The sequence below is a fragment of the Hibiscus syriacus genome, unplaced genomic scaffold (genome assembly GCF_006381635.1).
Source record: "Hibiscus syriacus cultivar Baekdansim isolate YM2019G1 unplaced genomic scaffold, ASM638163v2 tig00110692_pilon, whole genome shotgun sequence".
Classification (NCBI taxonomy): Eukaryota; Viridiplantae; Streptophyta; class Magnoliopsida; order Malvales; family Malvaceae; genus Hibiscus; species Hibiscus syriacus.
The window spans coordinates 293,070-312,847 of NW_024062827.1; the positions used below are offsets into that span (position 1 = coordinate 293,070).

Here is a 19,778-nt window from a genome sequence, read left to right on the forward strand (position 1 = left end):
GATAATGAACATCCTAAATAGAAATTGTAATTAAAAAATGAACACCAAGCATGTCTACTCCAAGCTACTTTACCTTGTTTAGGTCTAAAATTTGATGAGGTTTGTTATCACATAACTTAGCTGACCACCCTAGTACTTGAACTGTCCCAAATTTTATTTGATAATATAAATATACTATTTTATTTAAATTTAATAATATAAATTAATGTATTATTTTAGTTTATCAAAATAATGAAACAGCCTATCATAAATGAAAGGATTTGGATAAGAGTTTCACAATTTTCCAAACTCCTTGACAAACACGAAACACATCTACTAAACATATCTTTAATGGTAAATGAACAATGTTAATTAATTGGATTTATTAATGGATCAAATTAAAAAATATTACAATTTTTTAATAAAAAAATCAGATCCCGAGATGTAATACTTTATTATTCTACTATCAAATTGTAAGGAAAAAAAACAGAACCATCCATCAGTGATGGAATGTATTTATGCATTTTATGATCAGCTATTTATTTTTTCGGATAGCACGTAATCTTAGAATTCATAAAATTAATTGGGTAAAGTACACAAATCATCTCTGACTATAAAATATTATTTTGTTTAGTGTCTCGATTTTAAAAGTTATAAAATGGTCTTTCGATTATAGGATTTTTCTTTCTTGAGTCTTCTGTCTAGCTTATTCATACGTTCATAACTCATACTTTTTTATTAAAAATTTGATGACAGTCTGAGTTTGACGTTAACTAAGATATGTTAAAATCTAATCCCAAAATCAAAAATTAATATCATATATTAATCAGTCTGTTAATGTCTCGCTCAAACGACCGTCAATTTTTTTACCCAATAAAAAAAGTTAATAACATTTGAATAGTTGTAACTTTATATACCTAAATCTGGAGCAAGGCATTTAAGAAGTAGTGTGTGTATGTGGATAGAGAGGCAAAAAGGTCAAAATGCCACATGCAGCGGAGTCTATATGCGTGTTAAACAAGCGTATTGACCGGAAACTTGACAAAGGCCAAAACCACACCACCACCAGCAACCGTTGAAACTTTGATCCTTCCTCGAAACCTCACCGCCAAAGCAACCATGGCTACCAGTTGAGTGAACCTTTGACTCTTACCTGTTAACCTCCATGTGACAGTCTAAACTCAACCTTCAAATCCATACAATAATGGGGTATCGGCCGCAATTTTAGCTATTTCTTTCATTTCAAATTCATTTTCTCATTGTCTAAATCATGAAACTTTGAAGTTAATTTCTTCTCAAATTTGTTTACTTTTTTATATTAAAAAGAAGAAGAAGAAGAATAAAATATTCTTGGAAATGTGGTTGGGGGTGTTGACATTTCGTGTTTGCCTGTGTAAGACATGACATATGACCACTAAGCACAGTTGAATTTTGTTTGAAACCCAAGTGTCTTTTGGTTTTATTACTATTATAAGAAGGGGAAGCTTTTCCATATAACTTGAAGATCAAAGTTTTTCTCTATCCTCTAATGGAGGTTCTGCAAATGAAAATGCAAACATCAGATCCTGATATTGCTAAAAAGGTATATATATATATATATATATATATATATATATAATATATATATATATATCATTGATCCCTTTTCAATGCTTTCATTTGTTCCAGCTTTTGGCTCCTTTAGGTTTATGATAAGATTTACTAAGGGATTCTTCTATTATTTGTGTTTTTAGACTGAGATTGGAAGAAAACTCCAAACAAAATCTGATTGAATTCACCGTCTCCTAGACATGAAGACTTGGTGGATAGAAAAGAGGTAGGTAATTGCATTAAATGCTTGTTGTCCTCTCTCATATGCATACAACTGACACTTTTTTCCTAGAATTTTGCAAATTTTGATAAGTTGCAGTGATCAATTGATATGGATTTGATTATTAAATCATTCATATATAAGTGCTGGTTTTATTAATATAACTATATTGATCAGGAGGATGAACTTGAATCTGCAAAAGCTGAGATGGGTGAGGTGAAGGAGGAAAATGAAAGATTGAAGAAGATGTTGGAGAAGATCCAGGAGAATTACAAGTCACTTCAGTCAAGTTTCTTTGAAATCCTTCAACAAGGAGCTACGAAGAAACTCACAAGTTCATTAGTTTCTTCATCGCCGGTTAATGTTGCAGAGCTTGAACTTGTTTCACTTTCCCTTGGAAGAAGTTCTCCGATCGCCGAGTCCAGAAAAGATGGGAAAACAACAAGCTCGATCAAGAGTAAAGATGACCCAGAGATCAAACCCAGTTTAACTCTTGGATTAGACTCTAACTCTCAATTGCCAACCCCTGGAAATAGTTCAGAAGATCAACAGAAGGAAGATGGTGCAGCAGAAACATGGCCACCAAGCAAGATTCAAAAGACAACGACCAGAAATGGAGATGAAGATCAACAAAACCATGTTAAGAGAGCTAGGGTTTCTGTGAGAGCTAGATGTGATGCACCAACTGTAAGTATTGTGTCAATACTTTTAGAAAGCTGTCAATATTTTTTTTCTTTTGATTTGATCGTTGAATGTGCATTTTCTTCATTACAGATGAATGATGGATGTCAATGGAGGAAATGGGCAGAAAATTTCAAAGGAAATCCTTGCCCCAGAGCTTACTATCGTTGCACAGTTGCACCAGGTTGTCCAGTAAGAAAACAGGTAGATTTTTTGTTCTCCTAAATCATTTTGAGCATATGATATACCTTGTAAAAATACGATAGATTACAATATAAAACCATAATCATATGATTCAAATCTTCACCTTTATCCATTAAAAATACATTTTCTTTCCAACAAAGTGTGTCCAAAGAAGATGTGTTAAAGGGCTAAAATCTGGTGATATATGATATGCAGGTGCAAAGGTGTGCTGAGGATATGTCAATATTAATCACAACTTATGAAGGGAATCACAACCATCCACTTCCTTTTACAGCGACGGCAATGGCTTCCACCACCTCAGCCGCCGCCTCCATGCTATTATCCTGTTCATCAACATCTCAACAAGGGCTGAATTCAACATCCACAACTACACTTCCAACTCAAGTACTCAATGGATTCAACTTCAGCCTCCATGATAATTCAACACCAAGACAGTTCTACTTACCAAACTCAACCTCATCACCTTTGTTCCCAATAATTACTCTAGACCTCACCTCTTCCCAACCCCCTTCATCTAATTATTTCAACAGGTTCTCTACAGACATTCCCAGTTTCCCTTCAACAAGTCTCAACTTTTCTTCATCAGAACCCAACATATTGCCTGCAGTTTGGGGCAATGGCTACTCCTGTTATGGTGCACAAGTACCATATTATCAAACTCGGACTGGGGACTTGAGCCTTGGGAAAGAGTCCCAAAACCAGATTTACCAGTCTTTCTCGGGAGACAATCAGCAAGGGGTAACTTCCCACCAGTCTTTGACAGAAACCTTAACCAAGGCAATCACATCAGACCCAAGTTTCAGATCAGTAATAGCTGCTGCAATTTCATCAACGGTTTGTGGCAGTGCAAAATCTGGAGACCCAGCTGATCAAAAAGCTGAGAAATTTGGTCAGAATTTGATGCAGGCATTAATTTCTAAAGATGGGAAAGATCATTCAAGCATGTTCATCAAGCTCCTTTAATGGATTGGCATCTTCAACTTCTCAAACAGGAAGTTCATTGCTGAAGCCTTCATTTCCTTTCCCCATTTTCAACAGTGCCTTTAAACCAGATTCTGATGATAAAGAACTCAAATTAATTGAACGGAGAAAAGGGCCCTTGGAAATTGTTATACATATTGTTTTTGCAAATAAGAATCAATTGTCAAGAATTTTATCAAGGAGTTTAAATTAGCCAATTTCATCCTTTGCTCCTTACTCTTTAGTATAATTTCCTTTTACTCCTTTTATCTTTGAATTTGTCATTAATCATGTGCACATTAAATTGCCTGCATCATCTAATTATTCTAACCCCCTTCCCAACAATTACCCCAAGAGTCCAGACCTCAACTCTTCCCAGCCCCCTTCATCTAATTATTTCCCTTCTCATTCTCTTGCTCCATGTGTCCTTCACATTATTTGACTATATTAATCTGCATTGGGACAAAGATTTATGGGCACTGAATCTTAACCCTTTTCTTTTCTATCTTGCACATCTGAATTTTTTGTTCTAAAGGATCCTGAAATTTTCCCTCAAGGTTGCTAGGAACGTTAGTTGAAAAATTTGGGATTCCAATCTGGTTTATATAAGGAATTTCCTTATAGATCCACTTCTCATTCGGAGGCTACTGTGGCTGGACATACAATGGTGTAACCAATCCGGCTTTGAGCATTTCTGAATGCAGTTTTTCCCACGAAAAATGGAAGGGAGGGAACTGACAACCCTGCTATTTCCTTTTATTCTCAAACTTATTACAATTACCATTCAAGCAACATATAACCATTTCAACCACACCATTTACGCGCTTTTAGAACGTAAGCACTTAGCATTATTATCTATGATATAAGTTTCACATAAATATCATCAAAGCATTTACACACCAAGAAAATATTACATAACTTCCTATTTACAAAATATATATACAATCAACAAGTCAAACCCATATGCCACCATGTAAGAGTTAAACAAAAGAACATTTCACTAATGATCCCGAGAGTGACTTGTAATCCTTAGAATGCAATCTCGATATGTATACGAATATTGAATACCTACAAAGATGTTAAACAATTACAATAATCCAATCTGGTTTATATAAGGAATTTCCTTATAGATCCACTTCATTCGGAGGCTACTGTGGCTGGACATACAATGGTGTAACCAATCCGGCTTTGAGCATTTCTGAATGCAGTTTTTCCCACGAAAAATGGAAGGGAGGGAACTGACAACCCTGCTATTTCCTTTTATTCTCAAACTTATTACAATTACCATTCAAGCAACATATAACCATTTCAACCACATTTACGCGCTTTTAGAACGTAAGCACTTTAGCATTATTTATCTATGATATAAGTTTCACATAAATATCATCAAAGCATTTACACACCAAGAAAATATTACATAACTTCCTATTTACAAAATATATATACAATCAACAAGTCAAACCCATATGCCACCATGTAAGAGTTTAAACAAAAGAACATTTCACTAATGATCCCGAGAGTGACTTGTAATCCTTAGAATGCAATCTCGATATGTCTACGAATATTGAATACCTACAAAGAGTTAAACAATTACAATAATCTTGCATATCTAGTGAGGTAACCCTAAACAACAACCAAGAAAATATTACATAACTTCCTTTTTACAAAATATATACAATCAACAAGTCAAACCCATATGCCACCATGTAAGTTTAAACAAAAGAACATTTCACTAATGATCCCGAGAGTGACTTGTAATCCTTAGAATGCAATCTCGATATGTCTACGAATATTGAATACCTACAAAGATGTTAAACAATTACAATAATCTTGCATATCTTAGTGAGGTAACCCTAAACAACAATTAAACACTAAGGATGACAACTACGCTCATTATTGGTACTTAATCATATGACAAATCATATCAAATGGCATATCCTTCACATGAATCATGAATACATAGTTTTTCTTGATCATTTAATATTTGAATAATAATTCATTTTAGCAATTAGCCCAATAGGATATAAGTGATTACGAATACTTGAACATCTACAAAATTACCAAATCGAAAACATAAAATAATCTTATCCTCCAACATCATCAAGACTGATCTACTTGCATACCTCTAACATCATCAAAAGACTAAAGTCTTACACAAACTTGTACATGAGCTCAGAGGACTCTATGATATGTGACGAGTATTCGACACTCGACTTAATGTCCAAAGGCAATATAATATCATGTTTACGCTTACTCACATGTCAAGTTACAATGTTAAACATATTAATAACGATAATAGAGATTTAAGCATAGCATATTCAAGCCTTAAGCTTTATACTTAATTCAGAGTATATTATCGAACTTCATTTTCACATACTTATCATATAGGAAAATTTAACCTTATTTTTAAAGCTGTAAAAGCCTTAACATACTTAAAGTCAAACATATAATATATATATTTCATAGTATATCACAACAAAACACAATCAACTCACTATAGTCTTAAAACATAATTAAGTTTACCAAACATACATTTGACATTGTACATTACTCTATTTGAGCCAAACATCAATATTAACCTTAGGGCAACGAAAATTATTAAAATTTCAATTGAATAAAATATAATCAACAACAAACTCTGAACAACTACACTAATAAAAAATTCGAGATTACAGAGCGTCCCAAATCATCTTACCACTCTCAACAGTTTTGGATTTCCCTTTTCAATTTGAAATTGCTTCAATTTAATCCTTATCTATCAATACAACATAACATTATCAATAATCATACTATAATTCAATATATCACGATAACCCTAATTGACATATAACCTTAAAATGGAAAAAAGTTTAGGTATTGACCTTATCCTTGATTAAAATTGAGATAAATTATCCAATGGATTATAAATCCTTTGAACAACTAATATGAACCCCAAATTGAGACTCTTAATCAATAAGCTCCAAATTTTAGGCTTTTTGGACCAAAAAGGAAATTAACTTGAGTTTTGAATTGTGCCCTTCAATGAAAAACTTAAGATTATTACTTTATGAAATTGGGTTTGAATTTTCATTTAGTAACTAGGATTTGCTCAAATTTTAGCCATAAAATTTTCTTTTGAAATCTTCAAAGGCGTCAATGGTGAGAGCAAGGAAGAAGAAGACTTGATTTTATACTTTCTCTTTCCTCTTAAGTAAATTGTGGGGTTTACCCCCTTATTTTAATCATTTTCCAATTTTCTTTTAATAAGAAATAAGATACATATATCATGACTCATCTCCCAAAATAAAATAGCTTCATTACTATGCATATTATAACTTTAAATTGAAATTCAAAATAGTCCTGAACTTCTCACTTCTCAAAATTATCAATTATTCTTTTATTCCAATTAATCTTAATTCCTTTCCATTCTTATCATTTTATATTTCTAAAGCATGTTCAAATGACTATGATGTGAAAAAAGTGTGGACTGTTCTCGAATTGTCATGTGTATCACATTATCACGCTTGTATGTCAAATCAGCTGCATGAATTCTTATGTTGCTATTTTGACTAAATGATTATATGAATTTTCTTTTTTTCCTCTCCCGGTTATAAGGCTTCCCTTTAATTAATCCGGACTGACCCAGATCATACATCTTGCTATGGTGGGTGAGTCTCACAACGAGGATTTTCTAACATACACAATAACTTAAACTCAAGAATTTTTTTAAATAATATCAAGTTGCTTACCACATGAACCAAACTCGTTGGTATATGAATTTTCCTTTACAACTATATCAACTCAATATTTTACCTTTGGGAATAATTCAATATGATGTAGTGTAAAATTGAGAATGCGAAAAGAAAACTTGATAGCCATTATGGCTATATGATGAGCTATGTATGTTAGTTTGATGATTTAGACATGATACGTCCAATATGATATGTGCATTTGATGATAATGAACATGCTAAATAGAAATTGTAATTAAAAAATGAACACCAAGCATGTACTCCAAGCTACCTTACCTTGTTTAGGTCTAAAATTTGATGAGGTATGCTATCACATAACTTAGCTGCCCTCCCCAGTACTTGAATTGTCCCAAATTTTATTTGATAATATAAATATACTATTTTATCAAAATTTAATAATATAAATTAATGTATTATTTTAGTTTATCGAAATAATGAAACAGCCTATCATAAATGAAAGGATTTGGATAAGAGTTTCACAATTTTCCAAACTCCTTGACAAACACGAAACACATCTACTAAACATATCTTTAATGGTAAATGAACAATGTTAATTAATTGGATTTATTAATGGATCAAATTAAAAAATATTACAATTTTTTAATAAAAAAATCAGATCCCGAGATGTAATACTTTATTATTGTACTATCAAATTGTAAGGAAAAAAAACAGAACCGTCCATCAGTGATGGAATGTATTTATGCATTTTATGATCAGCTATTTATTTTTTCGGATAGCACCGTAATCTTAGAATTCATAAAATTAATTGGGTAAAGTACACAAATCATCTCTATATAATATTATTTTGTTGAGTGTCTCGATTTTAAAAGTTATAAAATGGTCTTTAGATTATAGGATTTTGCTTTCTCAAGTCTTCTGTCTAGCTTATTCATATGTTCATAACTCATACTTTTTTATTAAAAATTTGATAATAGTCTGAGCTTGACGTTAACTAATATATGCCAAAATCTAATCACAAAATAAAAAAAATGAATATCATATATCAATCAGTCTGTTAAAGTCCCGCTCAAACGACCGTCAATTTTTTTACCCAATAAAAAAAGTTCATAACATTTGAATAGTTGTAACCTTATACACCTAAATCTGGAGCAAGTTGAAGTTTGGGCAAGGCATTTAAGAAGTAGTCTGTGTATGTGGATAGAGAGGAAAAAAGGTCAAAATGCCACATGCAGCGGAGTCTATATACGTGTTAAACAAGCGTATTGACCGGAAACTGTACAAAGGCCAAAACCACACCAGCACCAGCAACCATTGAAACTTTGATCGTTCCTCGAAACCTCACCGCCAAAGCAACCATGGCTACCAGTTGAGTGAACCTTTGACTCCTACCTGTTAACCTCCATGTGACAGTCTAAACTCAACCTTCAAATCCATACAATAATGGGGTATCGGCCGCAATTTTAGCTATTTCTTTCATTTCAAATTCATTTCTCATTGTCTAAATTATGAAACTTTTAAGTTGATTTCTTCTCAAATTTGTTTACTTTTTTATATTAAAAAGAAGAAGAAGAATAAAATACTCTTGGAAGTGTGGTTGGGGGCGATTTGACCAAACTAACACTGTTTAACCGAATATCTCCCTTTTTAGTACCGTTTGACCTATATTTCCCGAAGTGACACCCTTTCGGCTGAGGTGGCGAAAGACGCATCCCCGGGGACGTGCTTTACCTGGTTTTACGCTGAGTTAGATATCACGTGTGTAAGGCACATCCCCGGGGACGCGTCTTTCATTAAATGTCTTAAATGCCCATCCGATTTTTCTCCAACTACCCCTCCTCCTCCCCTATATAAACCCCCTCAACCCCCTCATTCTTCACACCAAAATCATCTTCTCCTCTCTTATATAACTCAAATTCTCCAAATCTTTGAGTTTTAAATTTCTTATTAGTAGTAAGAAATTTATTTTCCAGTTAGTATTTTTTAAAATAGTTATTATATTTTATATTAATATAATTATATAAATATTATTTTTTTATTAAAATAATATTGATATAATTATTATTTATTTAAATTTATTAATTAATTATTTTTTGTGGTAATTATTTTTTTTGTCTACAGTTATAATGGAAAGTGAAATGTTGCTGCGATTGGATGCTGACCATATCTCCAGACATTTTAGCGATATGGTAATATTTTTTATAATTAATGTTAATATTTATTGTTATGTTTAATTTAAATTTATTATGAATTTATATTAATTTTATTTTTTTATAATGCATATTATTTAGGATATTGATCGTATTTTAGAGACATTTATTAAAAATCCACGTATACCGACACCGGAACGTATTTTTCCATATTTGGCTTCTGCCGGGTTCGGATATATTGCAACAATTATTGGCGGTTGCAAACTCGAACCTGTCCTAATTTCTGCATTGATTGGGAGGTGGAGGCCCGAGACACACACTTTTCACCTTCAATGTGGAGAGGCTACAATTACATTGGAGGATGTCTCTATGCATCTGGGGCTTCTCGTCGACGAAAATATGATGTGTGGTATAGCGGATAGTGATTGGCAGTCAATGTGCATGGATTATCTTGGAGCTGCTCCGCCAGAGGTTAATGGAGGTAGAATAGCTTTATCTTGGTTGAAAGCTAATTTTGAGGTTTTAAATGAAAATGATTCAGAGGATCAAGCAAAGGCATGCGCTCGGGCATATATTCTACGAATAATTGGAGGAATATTGATGCCCGACAAATCTCACAACCAGGTGCATTGTATGTGGTTGTGGCATCTGATCGATTTTGATGAAGCTGTAAGATATAGTTGGGGCGCTGCAGTTTTGGCATTTTTCTTTAGAGAAATGTGTCGGGCGACGAATTATAAGAAAACTGCTATCGGTGGATGTCTCCTGCTTCTGCAATCATGGGCGTGGTTCTGCATGCCTTTCTTATGCCCGATCGTGAATGAACCATACGTATTCCCCTTATTGTTGAGGTAATTTCGAACTAAATTTTGATTTAATATTTTTAATTAAATAGGGTGATATTTAGTTTATATTACATTTCATGTGGTCGATGAAAGAAAGAACCATAGAAGTATACTCACTGGGTTAGAGGAAATTCGTCTACTTATTGATACAAAAGTTGGGTCAGAGGTATGTTTTTACACCTGTTTAAATATTAATATTTTAATTTAAAATGCTAGATATAATTAGAATATTTTATTTATTTGAATTGTATATTTATATTTCAATTTCAATGGATACCTTATGCGAGCGATGAAGTGAAGGCTTGCATCCCACCCCACTTTGGTGGGTCATTAGAGGTTTGGATATCGGTTATACCTCTTATATGTTATGCTATTATTGAGTGGCATCTAGTTGATCGCATGCTCCGTCAGTATGGTTGTACGCAATATATTCCTGGAGCACCTAGGAATTTGGACGATGTGCATAACATAGATAGACGAGGAAAGAAAGAGGTTAACTGGGTGGTGAGACACAGAGATTGGATTGCGCTTTGGGAGAACCGGTATGCACAGTTGGCCCCTTGACAATATTACGCTGAAACTGGTCATATGGTTACGGATAACTATATGGAATGGTTTAATGCAAATGGGAAGCCGTTTCTACTTTTGGCAGAAGTACGAGGGGTTAGCATTCCTAGGCGCCGAGAAAGACGTCAACCGTCTGCATCAGTCCCACCACAACATCCTTATCCACCGAAGCCACAGTGGTACATGCCCAGCCCTCCACTTCAGATGCCATCTCCTTAGGGGTATATGCCAAGCCCACCAGTTCATATGTCATCTTCGCAGGGTTACATTCCTAGCCCGCAGGGTTACATTCCTAGCCCGCCAGGTTATATGCCTAGCCCGCAGGGTTTTATACCATATGGTGCTTCATATACGGCTATGTTTAATAAATCCAACATATGGTTCATATGCATCTTATTTGGCTGGTGGTGTTTCTCCACAGACACCTCAATCTCCATCTGGATCACAGACATCGATGCCAATGTTTCCACAGTTTTAACAGTTCCCGGGGAGCAGTGGGATGGTTACTAGCACTCCTCTAGGGTCGTTATTTTATACAGGCCCTTCAGCCCCATCAGCGTCATTTACGCCAAATGAAGAAAATGCCAATGATGATGATAGTGAAGATGAGGAGACTGAAGAACAAGTTCCACGAAGAAATCCTCTGCGAAATAAACAACCACCGCCATGTGGAACTCATTCGAGAAGACGACATCGGTGATCCAGCTGTATTTTAATGTTATTTAAATAGTTATATTTCAGAAATTTATGTAATTTGGTTATGTTATTTAAATGTTTCATGGATGTTACAACCAATATTTTTAATGTTATTTTTTATTCAAATTTAACATTAAATGTGTAATAAATGTTTTTAAAATACAAATTATAGTATTCGAAATTTAAAATTAAAATACAAATAATATTATTCGAAATTTAAATTTAAAATATAAATTATAGTATTCGAAATTTAACATTAAATTCAACTTAATATTCCAATTGTATTCGAAATTAAAAGTTATATTCCAATTATAGTTCACAGTACTTAAATTGAAATTAAATTTATCCATACATATGATTTTATCATTAACATATATATTAAAACGTATACATTAAAATCAACTTATCATTTCACATTTATTCGTAAAAACATGTCGATGCTCATTCCATACAATTTCAATGTCACAATCAACTTATCACTTCAAATTTATTCAATATATCCATAACATTTTATCTAATTTATTCAAACTTCACATAACGTTTTAATTTAAGTTATGAACTTAAATTTATCTACATGTATAATTTTATCCTTAACTTGCTGAACTTCCAAAAGAAGTTAAATTTTGGTTATAATTTACCTGATTTCACCATCCATCTATAGTTCCCTGGGAACGCGCTTTAAAGTCCCCTAAGAAAATAGTAGGTATTGACATGAATAGTCCCGAGGGACATAAGTGACATAATAGGGCAATGATAACATATTCTCTGACAAAATAATGGAAGGCGTGCCCCCGAGAACGCGTCTTCACGGTCCCCTAAGGAATAATAGGCATTGACATGAATAGTTCCTGGGGGATATTCGTGACATAATAGGGCAATGATAATATATTCTTTGACAAAATAATCGAAGGCGCGCCCCCGGGAACGCGCCTTCACGGTCCCCTAAGGAATAATAGGTATTGACATGAATAGTTCCTAGGGGACATTCGTGACATAATAGGGCAATGATAACATATTCTCTAACAAAATAATAGAAGGCGCGCCCCCGGGAACGCGCCTTCATGATCCCCTAAGGAATAATAGGTATTGACATGAATAGTTCCCGGGGGACATTCGTGACATAATAGGGCAATGATAACATATTCTCTGACAAAATAATGGAAGGCGTGCCCCCGGGAACGTGCCTTCACGGTCCCCTAAGGAATAATAGGTATTGACATGAACAATACATATTGGAATGGAGTTCGCAACGAAGGAGGAAGCAATGATGGCAATAAAAGTTACAATATTCGTAACTCAGTTCAGTCCCGAGTTGATCGATCTAACACAGAGAAATATGTCTTCTACTGCGTCCAACGTGACAAACATGTCAATGGATGGTTCGTGTATCAAAGAGGAAGATGAAGAACAACTTATGGGAACTAACTAAATACAACGGTCCTCATACGTGTTGTGCAAGAGGTATAAACCAGGATCATCCCAACTTGGACTCCAACATTATTTGCCAAGAAATCATGCCCATTGTGAAGCAAAGCTCTCATATAGCTGTTGCAGTGTTGATTTCTGCTATACAGTCACAATATGGGTACACCGTCTCATATAAAAAAGCTTGGTTGGCAAAACAAAATGCCATTTGCAAACTTCATGGAGAATGAGATTCATCTTACAACGAGCTGCCCAGTTGGTTTCATGTTGTGCAAAGACTCAATCCCGAGATAATTGTTGAGTTCGAAACTCAACATCATTACGTGAATGATCGAGTGGTTCGCGATCACTGCCAATTCTACCGGTCTTTTGGACTTAACCCTCAGTGTATTAATGCAGTCAAGTACTGTAAACCAGTTGTCCAAATTGATGGTACTTTCTTGTATGGGAAATACAAGCAAGTTTTATTATTGGCTGTGGTCCAAGATGGAAACCACAATATTCTTCCTGTTGCGTTTGCCCTCGTTTAAGGAGAAGACACTGAGAGAAGACACTGAGTCCTGGGCTTTTTTCCTTAAAAATTTACGTTTACATGTTGTCACCAGGGAACGAGTATGCATTATTTTAGACCGAGGAGCCGAGATAAAAGCAACAATGGAGTCTTTGGGTACAATGTATAGACCTCCACATGTTCAACATCGTTATTGTGTCCGTCATATTGCTGCAAAGTATTACAGAAAATACAAGAAGAACGATGAACGTCAGTTAGTCGTGCGGATGGGTATGTTACTTTTCCCAAATTTTTCTATCATTTTTGTATTACTTATTTATACTTCATATTGACTATTACATATTCCTATTGGCTTAGGTTACGAACTCTTACCTCAAAGGTTTGAGTCTATGCTACAAGAGATGTTTGGCAAAAATAAGAAGGGTGCGAGTACATTATGGTCATCAGCAAAGAAATGTGGACAAATGCGTATGACGGGAGGTATCGTTATGGTCATATGACAACCAACTTGGCTGAAGCAATAAATTCAACCTTAAAGGGGGCGTATCATTTACCAGTCACGGCGTTGGTCAAAACGACTTATTTTCATTTGGGTCAACTCTTTGCAAAGCTGGTGGACAAGCTCTTACTTGGTTGCAAAACGACTATATTTACCACCCAAGACTAGTAGCTGATTTATAGAAAAAGTGGCTGCATCAAATGGGATGTTGGTTACAAATTTTTCTCACACCCGTGAATTATTTCGTGTTACCGAAATGCCATGTCCGCTGCAAGAGATTGAAGCTAACTCTTTCAGAGTTAATCTATAAGAGAGGTGGTTCGATTGTGATTTCTTTCAAGCACTCAAATATCCATGCTCTCATATCATTGCAGCTTGCTCACATTCGCATTTAAACTACAAAAACTATGTTGATCCCGTACACCAACTTTCACAAGTATTTAAGGTATATGAATTTGAGTTCCACCCATAGGAAACGAAAGAGACCTAGATAAGATTCAAACTTGGGCTTACAATTGTACCAGATCCATAGCTATTGTACCAGATCCATTGCAATGTTGATTTCTGCTATACAGTCACAATATGGGTACATCGTCTCCTATAAAAAAGCTTGGTTGGCAAAACATAATGCCATTTGCAAACTCCATGGCGAATGTGAATCCTCTTACAATGAGCTGCCCAGTTGGTTTCATGTTGTGCAAAGACTCAATCCCGGATAATTATTGAGTTTGAAACTCAACATCATTACGTGAATGATCGAATGGTTCGCGATCGCTGCCAATTCTACCGTGTCTTTTGGACTTACCCTTACTGTATTAATGCAGTCAAGTACTGTAAACCAGTTGTCCAAATTGATGATACTTTCTTGTATGGGAAATACAAGCAAGTTTAATTATTGGTTGTGGTCTAAGATGGAAACCGCAATATTCTTCCCGCTGCGTTTGCCCTCGTTCAAGGAGAAGACACTGAGTATTGGGCTTTTTTCCTTAAAAATTTACGTTTACATGTTGTCACCAGGGAACGAGTATGCATTATTTCAGACCGAAGAGCTGGGATAAAAGCAGCAATGGACTCTTTGGGTACAATGTATAGACCTCCACATGTTCAACATCGTTATTGTGTCCGTCATATTGCTGCAAACTATTACGGAAAATACAAGAAGAACGATGAACGTCAATTAGTCGTGCGGATGGGTATGTTACTTTTCCCCAATTTTTCTATCATTTTCGTATTACTTATTTATACATCATATTAACCATTACATATTCCTAATGGCTTAGGTTACGAACTCTTACCTCAAAGGTTTGAGTCGATGCTACAAGAGTTGTTTGGCAAAAATAAGAAGGGGTGCGAGTACATTATGGACATCAGCAAAGAAATGTGGACAAATGCGTATGACGGGGGGTATCGCTATGGTCATATGACAACAAACTTGGCTGAAGCAATAAATTCAACCTTAAAGGGGGCGCGTCATTTACCAGTTACGGCATTGGTCAAAACGACTTATTTTCGTTTGGGTCAACTCTCTTTGCAAAGCTCGGTGGACAAGCTCTTACTTGGATGCAAAACGGTCATATTTACCACCCAAGACTAGTAGCTGATTTACAAAAAAAAGTGGTTGCATCAAATGGGATGTTGGTTACAAATTTTTCTCGCACCCCGTGAATTATTTCATGTAACCGAAATACCACGTCCATTGCAAGGGATTGAAGCTAACTCTTTTAGAGTTAATTTGTATGAGAGGTGGCGCGATTGTGGTTTCTTTCAAGCACTCAAATATCCATGCTCTCATGTCATTGCAGCTTGCTCATATTCGCATTTGGACTACAAAAATTATGTTGTTCCTGTATACCAACTTTCACAAGTATTCAAGGTATATGAATTTGAGTTTCCGTCCATAGGAAACGAAAGAGACCCAGATGAGATTCAAACTTAGCTTACAATTGTACCAGATTCATTGCTATTGAGGGACTCAGGTCGTCCAAAATCTACTAGAATACATTGTGATATGGATATTCGAGAGAAGTCAACAGAACAAAAACTATGTGGGCATTGTAGAAACATTAGACACAATAGAAAAAAAATGTCCAGCTCTATTATCATCACATAACCGTTAACCCTTATGTAACCTAATATTCTATTTAAATGAATGTTTTTGTTTCTAATATTTAAATGTAATTGCATTTTCGATAATTTCTCAATGTATAATAATAATAACAGATTAAATGTGTAATTATACTAATTTTATTAACTTATACATCAATATTTTGGTTAAATAATAATAACAGATGACTAGATTGATAATATTTAAATAATTAAGTAATAAAATTAATAGATCGATAATCAAAATAAAAAATAATAATATAACCATACGTGTAATATAATAATTTTATACATTTTTCATATAATTACAATAAAATAAAAACTAGTTTTCATCTGTTGTTCTATCCGATTAATGTGGATAATACACTCCACCTTTAACACACATTAAAAAAATACATTCGATAATTATTAAATTATAACCGAAACAATTTACATCATATATTACTAATTTATAATAACAATAAAAATAAAATTTTTTTATTATTAAAAAAAATACCACTGTGGCAACTGAATCAGCAAAATCCCGTGAAGGCGCGTTCCCGGGGATGCGCCTTACACACGTGGCATCCAACTCAGCGTAAAACCAAATAAAGCGCATCTCCGGGGATGCGCCTTTCGCTACCTCAGCTGAAAGGGTGTCACTTCAAGAAATATAGGTCAAACGGTTCTAAAAAGAAAAATATTCGATTAAACGGTGTCAGTTTAATCAAATCGCCGTGGTTGGGGTGTTGACATTTCGTGTTTGCTTGTGTAAGACATGACAGATGACCGCTAAGCACAGTTGAATTTTGTTTGAAACCAAGTGTCTTTTGGTTGTATTACTATTATAAGAAGGGGAAGCTTTTCCATATAGCTTGAAGATCAAAGCTTTTCTCTATCCTCTAATGGAGGTTCTGCTAATGAAAATGCAAACATCAGATCCTGATATTGATAAAAAGGATATATATATATATATATATTCATTGATCCCTTTTTCAACTCCTTTCATTTGTTCCAGCTTTTGGCTCCTTACAGGTTTATGATAAGATTTACTAATGGATTCTTCTATTATTTGTGTTTTTAGACTGAGATTGGAAGAAAACTCCAACAAAATGCTGATTTGAATTCACCGTCTCCTAGACATGAAGACTTGGTGGATAGAAAAGAGGTAGGTAATTGCATTAAATGCTTGTTGTCCTCTCTCATATGCATACAACTGACAATTTTTTCCTAGAATTTTGCAAATTTTGATAAGTTGCAGTGATCAATTGATATGGTTTTGATTATTAAATCAATCATATATAAGTGCTGGTTTTATTAATATAATTATTATATTGATCAGGAGGATGAACTGGAATCTGCAAAAGCTGAGATGGATGAGGTGGGAAGAAAATGAAAGATTGAAGAAGATGTTGGAGAAGATCCAGGAGAATTACAAGTCACTTCAGTCAAGTTTCTTTGAAATCCTTCAACAAGGAGCTATGAAGAAACCCACAAGTTCATTAGTTTCTTCATTGCCGGTTAATGTTGCAGAGCTTGAACTTGTTTCATTTTCCCTTGGAAGAAGTTCTCCGATGGCCGAGTCCAGAAAAGATGGGAAAACAACAAGCTCGATCAAGAGTAAAGATGACCCAGAGATCAAACCCAGTTTAACTCTTGGATTAGACTCTAACTATCAATTGCCAACCCCTGGAAATAGTTCAGAAGATCAACAGAAGGAATATGGTGCAGCAGAAACATGGCCACCAAGCAAGATTCAAAAGACAACGACCAGAAATGGAGATGAAGATCAACAAAACCATGTTAAGAGAGCTAGGGTTTCTGTGAGAGCTAGATGTGATGCACCAACTGTAAGTATTGTGTCAATACTTTTGGAAAGCTTTCAATATTTTTTTTCCTTTGATTTGATCGTTGAATGTGCATTTCTTCCATTACAGATGAATGATGGATGTCAATGGAGGAAATATGGGCAGAAAATTTCAAAAGGAAATCCTTGCCCCAGAGCTTACTATCGTTGCACAGTTGCACCAGGTTGTCCAGTAAGAAAACAGGTAGATTTTTTGTTCTCCTAAATCATTTTGAGCATATGATATGCCTTGTAAAGATACGATAGATTACAATATAAAACCATATTCATATGATTCAAATCTTCACCTTTATCCATTAAAAATACATTTTCTTTCCAACAAAGTGTGTCCAAAGAAGATGTGTTAAAGGGCTAAAATCTGGTGATATATGATATGCAGGTGCAAAGGTGTGCTGAGGATATGTCAATATTAATCACAACTTATGAAGGGAATCACAACCATCCACTTCCTTTTACAGCGACGGCAATGGCTTCCACCACCTCAGCCGCCGCCTCCATGCTATTATCCGGTTCATCAACATCTCAACAAGGGCTGAATTCAACATCCACAACTACACTTCCAACTCAAGTACTCAATGGATTCAACTTCAGCCTCCATGATAATTCAACACCAAGACAGTTCTACTTACCAAACTCAACCTCATCACCTTTGTTCCCAATAATTACTCTAGACCTCACCTCTTCCCAACCCCCTTCATCTAATTATTTCAACAGGTTCTCTACAGACATTCCCAGTTTCCCTTCAACAAGTCTCAACTTTTCTTCATCAGAATCCAACATATTGCCTGCAGTTTGGGGCAATGGCTACTCCTGTTATGGTGCACAAGTACCATATTATCAAACGCGGACTGGGGACTTGAGCCTTGGGAAAGAGTCCCAAAACCAGATTTACCAGTCTTTCTCGGGAAACAATCAGCAAGGGGTAACTTCCCAGCAGTCTTTGACAGAAACCTTAACCAAGGCAATCACATCAGACCCAAGTTTCAGATCAGTAATAGCTGCTGCAATTTCATCAACGGTTTGTGGCAGTGCAAAATCTGGAGACCCAGCTGATCAAAAAGCTGAGAAATTTGGTCAGAATTTGATGCAGGCATTAATTTCTAAAGATGGGAAAGATCATTCAGCATGATCATTCAGCTCCTTTAACGGATTGGCATCTTCAACTTCTCAAACAGGAAGTTCATTGCTGAAGCCTTCATTTCCTTTCCCCATTTTCAACAGTGCCTTTAAACCAGATTCTGATGATAAAGAACTCAAGAATTAATTGAACGGAGAAAAAGGGCCCATGGAAATTGTTATACATATTGTTTTTGCAAATAAGAATCAATTGTCAAGAATTTTATTAAGTAGTTTAAATTAGTCAATTTCATCCTTTGCTCCTTACTCTTTAGTATAATTTCCTTTTACTCCTTTTATCTTTGAATTTGTCAATTATCACGTGTACATTCAATTGCCTGCATCATCTAATTATTCTAACCCCCTTCCCAACAATTACCCTAAGAGTCCAGACCTCAACTCTTCCCAGCCCCCTTCATCTAATTATTTCAACAGGTTATCTACAAACTTTCCCGGTTTCCCTTCAACAAGTCTCAACTTTTCTTCATCAGAATCCTACACATTGCCTGCAGTTTGCGGCAATGGCTACATTTGTTATGGTGCTCAAGTACCCTATTGTCAAACTCAGATTCGGGAGTATAGTAGTAAATTGTAATCACAACTTAGTGTAACAGTTACATTGCAACAATTTTCAAATTGTAACACTATATAATCACCATTTTCAACCCTATTATTATTATTATTATTATTAAAAATAA

At 34.9% G+C, this 19,778-nt stretch overlaps 2 pseudogenes; both read left to right on the top strand.

Moving 5' to 3' along the window:
* The first annotated feature begins 1,496 nt into the window (after window positions 1-1,496).
* Window positions 1,497-19,228, top strand: LOC120138448 (annotated as a pseudogene).
* LOC120138447 lies at window positions 1,713-3,892 on the top strand (annotated as a pseudogene).
* Window positions 19,229-19,778: the final 550 nt, after the last annotated feature.